A 7,978-nucleotide genomic window follows, 5' to 3' on the forward strand; every position below is an offset into this window, starting at 1 on the left:
TTTTTTTTTTATTTTTGGGACAGAGAGAGACAGAGCATGAACGGGGGAGGGGCAGAGAGAGAGGGAGACACAGAATCGGAAGCAGGCTCCAGGCTCCGAGCCATCAGCCCAGAGCCTGACGCGGGGCTCGAACTCACGGACCGCGAGATCGTGACCTGGCTGAAGTCGGACGCTCAACCGACTGCGCCACCCAGGCGCCCCAGGTCAATCACTTTTAAAAAGCAATTCTAGCCTGGCTTTTTAGAATGGCGAAGATGACCAATAAGCAGATTGGAAGAGATTTCGAGTCATTAAAACATTCCGTTGAGAATTTCCTGGAGGGACAGAACGCGAGAGACCAGGATTTAGATTTGGATACAAAGTAGAAAATGGTTTTCCTCCATGCATACAAGCAATTGTACGTGTGTGTCAGTGCGTGCATGTGTGCGTACGGACATACACACTCCTTTGACGAAAAGTCATGAAAAGAAGCAATTAGAGTCACCACATGTCTTGCAAGAGCACTTAAAGAGTTAAAATTAGAGTTCATACCTGAGAAATTTAGTAAACTTACTTTACCAGATTGTATTAAGAAATATTAAAGAAGTTATTAGTATGTCTTTAGGACTAGTTCAACTATTAAACTAAAACCTTGGGCCTTTACAATCTACTTGCAGAATGAATCTAAACAAACAAGAAAAGGATTTTTAAGCTGATTTGGTATAACTTCCAAAACGAAGGAAACAAAAATAACTTTTGAATAGGAAGATACAAAAAAATGATTAATTTTTACGTGTTGGCAAATGGAAAAAGACAATATTTTAGTGAGCTTGATGTTTTGGTATATAGTTACCATGTCTCAACTCTACACCTCACAAAACTATGAAGTCTTTATGATATGTTGACATCAGTGAAGGCATTTAGATGAAAATATGTTTTAACTGATTTTCCAAATGTTATGTCATCCTATCTCCAAAATGATTCTGTAAAGTAGAAAAAGAACAGAAAAAGCTGCAAAAATACAAACAAAAAAAAACTGTATGCCCCTAGTTTCAAGAGAGAACTTAGATTATAAGAGGTACTGACTACATTTTTTTTTTTTTTTTTTTACTTTGAAATGTTCATTGTACAAGAAGAGATACATTACATTTGTGGTCCTCTTTAGTTATATTTTATATATTATTTTTAGTAAGTACTATCTGTATAAGATTATCCAAAAAAATTCCCCAAATGCAAAAGAAAAGAGTAGGGGTGAAATTAAAATTTGTATATATGAGAGTTATCTCAGAAATGTTTTTAAACCTCCAGTTTCTGCAAAATAATTAAAATATACAGTAACTGGTATCTTAAGATCCTGAGTTTAATGTATTAAATACTTATAAAATTTCTTGGTATTGGTGCCTTTTTAAAATGCATTGAGAGAGTGTTGGTTAGCTGTTGTAGCTCTACAAACACTTTTATTATGTATTTTTAAAAACCACTTAAATTTGAGTACTATATAATACATCTTCATGTTCTTAGGGCAAAACTGTTAGAGGAAGTTCCAATCAGAGAATTTCAGCTCATCTGTTTAAAGTAAAAGGAAACTTTGCAACCAGATTTTAATCTTATTAGTTTGATAGTATTTCTGAATACCATTACAAGATCATGTAGGTAAAATATGGCATAGAGGGAAATTTCAGCTGTGAATTGCATTATGGTATGTGGTTTTGTTTTGTTTTTAAGGAAGAATCCGTTCTCGTATCACACAGGCTTTATTAGTGGAATTTTGGTCAATAAAATACAGTATTGTTTTGAAATTTCATTTATAGACTAGTGTTGTCCTAGTCTGAGAATCGGTCTCCTAATCTATTAATGTTTTATGGAATAATGTAAAGAAGCAGGTAATTAATTCTCCTTGAACAAAACAAAACTGAATAGTCATATCACATTGCTATTCTCCAAAGCATAATCTCAAATGGTTTCCTGCCATGATTGTGTATTACTTGCAATGGATGTGTTAGGATATGACAGCTTTTAAAAAATAAATAAATAAAAATGAGCTGCTTGTTATACAAAGCAAATGTCATATGACCAAGAAGCTGTGATATGCTAGTGTTTCTTTTTATCATAGTGTATTGCTAGGCCAAATAATGACACCTTGAATATTTTTATTACATTTATTGCAGTAACCTAAAGTTTTGGGATTTCCATAAGGTTTTTATGTAACATTATATTTCTAGCTTTTTAGTTTTCTCTTGCTGTACTGTAAGTTTGTGGATATTTTTCACATGCACTCTTAGAAATAAGTTCCTAATTCTGTTTATGGGATTTTTCTCCCATAACATTGCATTTGTATATTTTCTGTATAAATTTGTTGTGAATTAACCTTTACCCCATACAGAGAGTGGTACGTGAATGACTAGTTTTCTAAGATGTCCTTTTTATTGTGAATAAGATATAAAATTTAGAGGCCCTCTGCTAAGCCACATAAAACACAACATATAACTTCATAAAGGTACAGATAAGCCAGTTTGCAGTTAATTGGGCCCTTCAAATTACCTCAAGTGACACACAGTAAGAAAAGCTTCTCAGACGGGTGGAGGTCACTGAATCCCCTACTATGCACTTATCAGGATTCTACTTAATTTACTGGAAGTGGATTTTTGAAAAATGAATACACTGTAACAAGGGAAGGACTCTGGGTTTTGTTTTTTGTTGTATTATTTTGTGTCTTTTTGTTAAGTAGTTCAATTTCTGAAACTGTGATAAAACATTTTGACTGTCAGGCACTCTCAGATTTTGAACATAAAATCACTTCCCCTTCTGTGTAACTAAGTTCTTTGTTACCTCTTCAATTTTGTTCTCCTCCCCCAACCACCCTTTTCTCCCCGTCCACATCCTTTCCATCACTGCCTCTGGACATCTCTGGCTCTCTTTCCCCCACTAGTTTGAAGATTAGGTCAACTCTTACTTCCGATTCATTGGTCTCTTAAGTCTTAACTTTTTGTGTGTGATTTTTTGTTGGCTGTATAATTTGCTGACATATTTTTATACTCAAGTGTAGTTTTATATTAAAAAGAGAAGTGGTTGGATTAAAAATAGTAAGGTATATAACCATTGTGCTACTTTCACTTTCAAATATTGGGTACCTAAAATAGGACGCCAGAGATCATGTCATCATAATATGGTATGTTTGCCTTCCTTTTCTGTTGGGTTTTGTGTTCTGATTTGGTTTTCCTCCTAAAATGTATGAGAGATTAAATAATTTTTTTTGCAAGAGTTTAGAAAGATGTTAAAAGTCTAAAGCAAAAAGTCTTAAAAATCTCCCAGTCGGGAGAAGATGCTTTAACATTACTATAATAATATTCCAGGTTTGGAGGGGGCTCTCCAGGCTTCATATTTGCTCTTAATACTTGGACCTTTTAGACCATGTGTTACAATTGCAATCTCCGAATGATTGCTTCTGCTATTTAGTTTAAAAGATATTTTTTCTTTTCTTTCTGTACAAGTGCAATACTTTCCTTGAAGTCTTAAAAACTATGGTTATTTTTTTTAACTGATCTATTCTTTCTTTAGTTAATGGCAAAAAAGAAATCCTTGAAGATCATGGCATGTTAGTTTAAAGGACACAACAAGCAAAGAAAAAAACACCATATAATAAAAAGATTAGAGGATGTGGAAGCCACTGGTTTATTCTCATGTATCTTTATTTAGGCTAAATTTCCATTAAAATTAGTAATCTTTTGCCTGAGAAATGTGTCCTCAAGTTGAAAAAGTTGCAATTCTTAAAGACTGAATTTTCTTCTTAGGCCCTTGTCCAATGTTTTAAATTAAGAACCTAATATTTTTTATTTCATTTTCCTTCTTTTGGAAATGAACTTTAAAATAAAAGCAAAGCACTTAGCTCAATTTTAAACACCTATCACCTATTGAAGACAATTTTTAAGAAATATTTGGAGCACTGTTTTCATACAAATTTAAGTAAGAAGTATTTTTCGTATCATACATATTTATATGTAGAATACTGGTTTTCTTTTTTTATACCTGTGTCCCTGTAGTAAAACTGCTGTAATGTAAATACATGTTTTGTTAAAAGATAACATTTCTTTGGCATTTCTTTTAAAGGCAGTTACTGCATTTGTACAGTATGTGTCTTGGCCATTTTAGATTTTTTTTTCTTTAACAATACCAAAGGTAATTAGACTACTTTAAAAACTAATTGCTTGACAGTTTCTAGGATATTTTGAGTTTTAGAAGCAAAAGAAAAAAAAATAGGTCAAACCAGTAAACCTCATTTTTTTTCAAACTAATAATTTGGGAAAATAAAAACTGTTTTGAAAAGAAATATATAAAAATATATATGTAAAATTAAAATTCCAGACTTGTATGTCAGGTTTGCTCAGTGTAATGTAGTTTTTTTAAAGTTCAAATACAATACCTCAGAAAATGAGGTTTACTATGGAAATACTGAAACAGTCTTTGCAGCTGTGTGACAAGTCAGCTCTGCTATATACCAATTTGGAGACCTCTGCTAAACAGTTTTATCACTGCAGACTAAAATGTGGGACTTGTATTTTGTTTTTAATGCACACACATACATGTTCTGTGCATGTATGTGGGTACTGTGTATACGTGTATGAGTGTTGTATATGCATGTGTGAGTGTGTGTCTGTATGTGTGTACAACTAAAGCTGCAGAAACTTTGTAATACTTTGTGAAAAGGATTATATTATAAAGGTTTGTACTGTCTGAGTGCACAGCTACTGGAATAAATTTAGGGAATCTCAGGAACAAGCATATAATTTGTCCAAGATTTATTTCTTCTCAGAAGTGTAAGTGCAGTTTTTAATTCTGTATATTATTTAATATTTTACCAATAAAATAAACTTCTGACATAAAGTGTTTGCTATAAAAACTTTCTGGTGAAAACTCTGTACACAAACATATCTTCCAAATACAGAAGATTAAACTGTTGAATACTATCAGGCTTATTTAAGTTATTGCTGTTGGGTCTATGTGTCACACTTCCTGACCCAGAGAGGGATACATTTGAGATCAGAAATTTCCATCTTTACTACGTTGTCCACCAGAGCAGGGAACAAAGTATTCCATGACTTGTTAATGATGGCATCTCTTTACTCCACAGTTTTCATATAGATCTCATTTTACCCTTAATCTAAGAGATTGGTATGTCAGAGCCTGTCCTCTATAGAAGAACCCTGAGGGCAGAAAGTTGTGACTTGCTCTAAGGTACACAGTTAGTGATCCAACAAATGGTCAACCATATTGGAATCTAGCATTCCATAGGAGTCAGACCAAGATTAAATAAGAATTAGGTCATAGACATTGTTCAATCACATTGGCAAAAATGTAGCTAGTTGTCTGTTCTGCTTTATGTTACACTATCACTATATGAATCATAAACTTCTCGGATTTTACAAACGCAGCTTATGTTTTACCATGAGAAGTTTGTTCTGTTACCGATGTCTTAGTGACCAGAAATGTAAAAGAGCACATATGACTGCAAACTCATTTTATTTACATTTAGCTGTTTGCTTATCCCCCAATTTCAAGCCTACTGTATGCTTATGACAATTTCAAGCCTACTGTAACATGTAAGATAGTTGTTAGAACTTTTCTTCACCAATAACTCTTTATAGATCTTCATGGCTATTGATCACATTTCCCAATAATTTCACATAGAATGAAAAGTACAAATGAAATTTTCCTTCCTTGATGGTCTTTTCATTCAAAATACCTAATTTATAGGGAAAAGGGTAACAAAATAGCAAGGCAAAAAAAAAAAAAAAAAAAGATGCACCTAACAAATAATTACTATTATTACATTTATGAAGAATTCCTTGAAAATCAACAAGAAATATTTATCAGATTCACCTGGCTTATAATACTGACAACAGCAAAATGAAAAAGACTTTAAAAAGATGCCATTTGTTTTTGATTTTTCTATTGCAGTAGGGTCTGAGAAATGATAAATAATTGAAATCTTGATATGACTTTTAGATATACCAATATGCTCAAGACAAAGGACCATCTTTAGGATGTGAGCAACTATACCTTTTGCTTTTAGGAGGTCTAAGATGCACCCATTAAACTTCCAGTAACATGTTTTATTAATAGCCCCACTAAAAGTTCCCATTATGATTTTAACTTTTCACTAGAAGTACCAATGAGGATAATATTGGGTGAAATTTAATTGTGCTGCTTTTCTTCCATTTGGCACAAAACTTGCTTCCTTAAAGTAGCCCAACAGGCAGATGGGATAAATTGACAAAGGAGATAAAGTATATATAATCCCATAGAAAAATGGGTAAATGTCAGGGTGGGGAGAGATCCTGGAAAATAAAAATAGTCTGAGAAAAAGAAAGATTAACCTTTTTTCTTCCCCTACTGATGTTCTATAATCCTAGAATGTCTTAGATCAGACCAACTGCTTCTAACCTGAAATTTTGTCAAGCACAGGCAAAGTCCCTCAAAATAGTAAAAGCAGATACTGCCCATATTGCTGTTGAGTTGTTTGTTCTAGAAACCCTTAAAAGAGCTGTATGAACCTGATCATCTGACTGATTGGAACATATGCAAAGAAACAAGATTTTTGAGTGCTTCAGGAAGAACCAAAGGTGTAAAGGAAGTACAGTAAGGGTGTTGATTGGACTCTACTGGACCTTAGGTAAGCCTATTAACTGAAAAGGCAGGAATCACTTGTCATTTTATCTCAATTGATGAAGAGTGGACTCAGAGTCCCTGTCTCCATTGGGAGTGCTTCATGAAATCCCTTGATGAGGAAGGAGAATATAACTAAGAAGACATGGGAATACAGTCCCTGTTATATCCATGCCCTGGGCCCACCACGTACTACTTCAGGTTTGGTGGATATAAAAGCTTAAAAGACTGGCCAACACAGCTTTTATAAATGATGGAGCTTCCAACTCTTAAAATCTCCCATTCAAAATTACAGATGGGGAACCTAGGGCATTTGGCTTTTAGAGCAGTAAACATGGATGTACATCTCGGAAATGGATTCTCCCAGGCCAGGCAGTGAGTGTCCTTTTTTTTTTTTTTTTTTTAATTTTTTTTTAACGTTTTTTATTTATTTTTGGGACAGAGAGAGACAGCATGAATGGGGGAGGGGCAGAGAGAGAGGGAGACACAGAATCGGAAACAGGCTCCAGGCTCCGAGCCATCAGCCCAGAGCCTGACGCGGGGCTCGAACTCACGGACCGCGAGATCGTGACCTGGCTGAAGTCGGACGCTTAACCGACTGCGCCACCCAGGCGCCCCGAGTGTCCTTTTTTTTCCCTATTTGTTTTACCTTAATTTCCTGGTGTTTCCACACACACCCCCCGCCATGTCTTGTAATTCATCTACATTTCTTTCTAGCTCCTTTCCCACACTTGTCCTCATCTGTGTCTATATCAACTTTTTTGTCATTCCCCTGTTCTCTGCATGACCTGCTGCACCATTTGCTATGTGTTCTTCATCCTGTCACAATTCTGATTAATCTGAAATATAGTCTCTTTCAATACAAGTAATTTAATGCAAACAGAATATATATGAGTTTAAATTATGACCTTTTCCACAAGTACTTTGCAAATTAGCACAATTGTTACGGGCTTTATCTAATTCACTCTCAATATTCTCATGGCAGTGTAGAGTATTTGATACTTTGTGTTACTGATAGGAAACAAGTTCAGATCAGTTGTGATTTTGTTCATAAACACCCCAAGTAAGTGAAAAAACTAAAACTAGACTTTAATTCCAGATATAACTAGCCTAGCATTTTATTTTCTAAAGAAGTTTATTCAGCATTTGGTAAGCCCCATTAACAAAGGAGAATAGCAAGTCTATAGTAGGAATGTTTGTGCCCCCTCAAAATTTATATGTTGAAATCTTAATGCCAATTTGATATTAGGAGGTCAGGCCTTTAGCTGGTGACTAGGTTATAAGGGTGGAGCGCTCATTAATGAGATGAATGTTCTTTTAAATGAGACCCACAGAG

General features: G+C 34.4%; 1 protein-coding gene across 15 annotated transcripts in view; it reads left to right on the plus strand.

The window, feature by feature from the left end:
• Positions 1–4,860, plus strand: part of IKZF2 (IKAROS family zinc finger 2) — a 163,926-nt gene extending 159,066 nt beyond the window's left edge. For all 15 annotated transcript variants that reach the window (XM_058706059.1, XM_058706055.1, XM_058706062.1 and 12 more), the window contains one exon: positions 204–4,860. The gene's annotated coding sequence lies outside the window, so the exon portion shown is untranslated. The remainder of the gene's footprint in view (positions 1–203) is intronic.
• The last annotated feature ends 3,118 nt before the right edge of the window (positions 4,861–7,978 follow it).

Source organism: Neofelis nebulosa, chromosome 2, assembly GCF_028018385.1.
Source record: "Neofelis nebulosa isolate mNeoNeb1 chromosome 2, mNeoNeb1.pri, whole genome shotgun sequence".
NCBI classification, from domain to species: domain Eukaryota; kingdom Metazoa; phylum Chordata; class Mammalia; order Carnivora; family Felidae; genus Neofelis; species Neofelis nebulosa.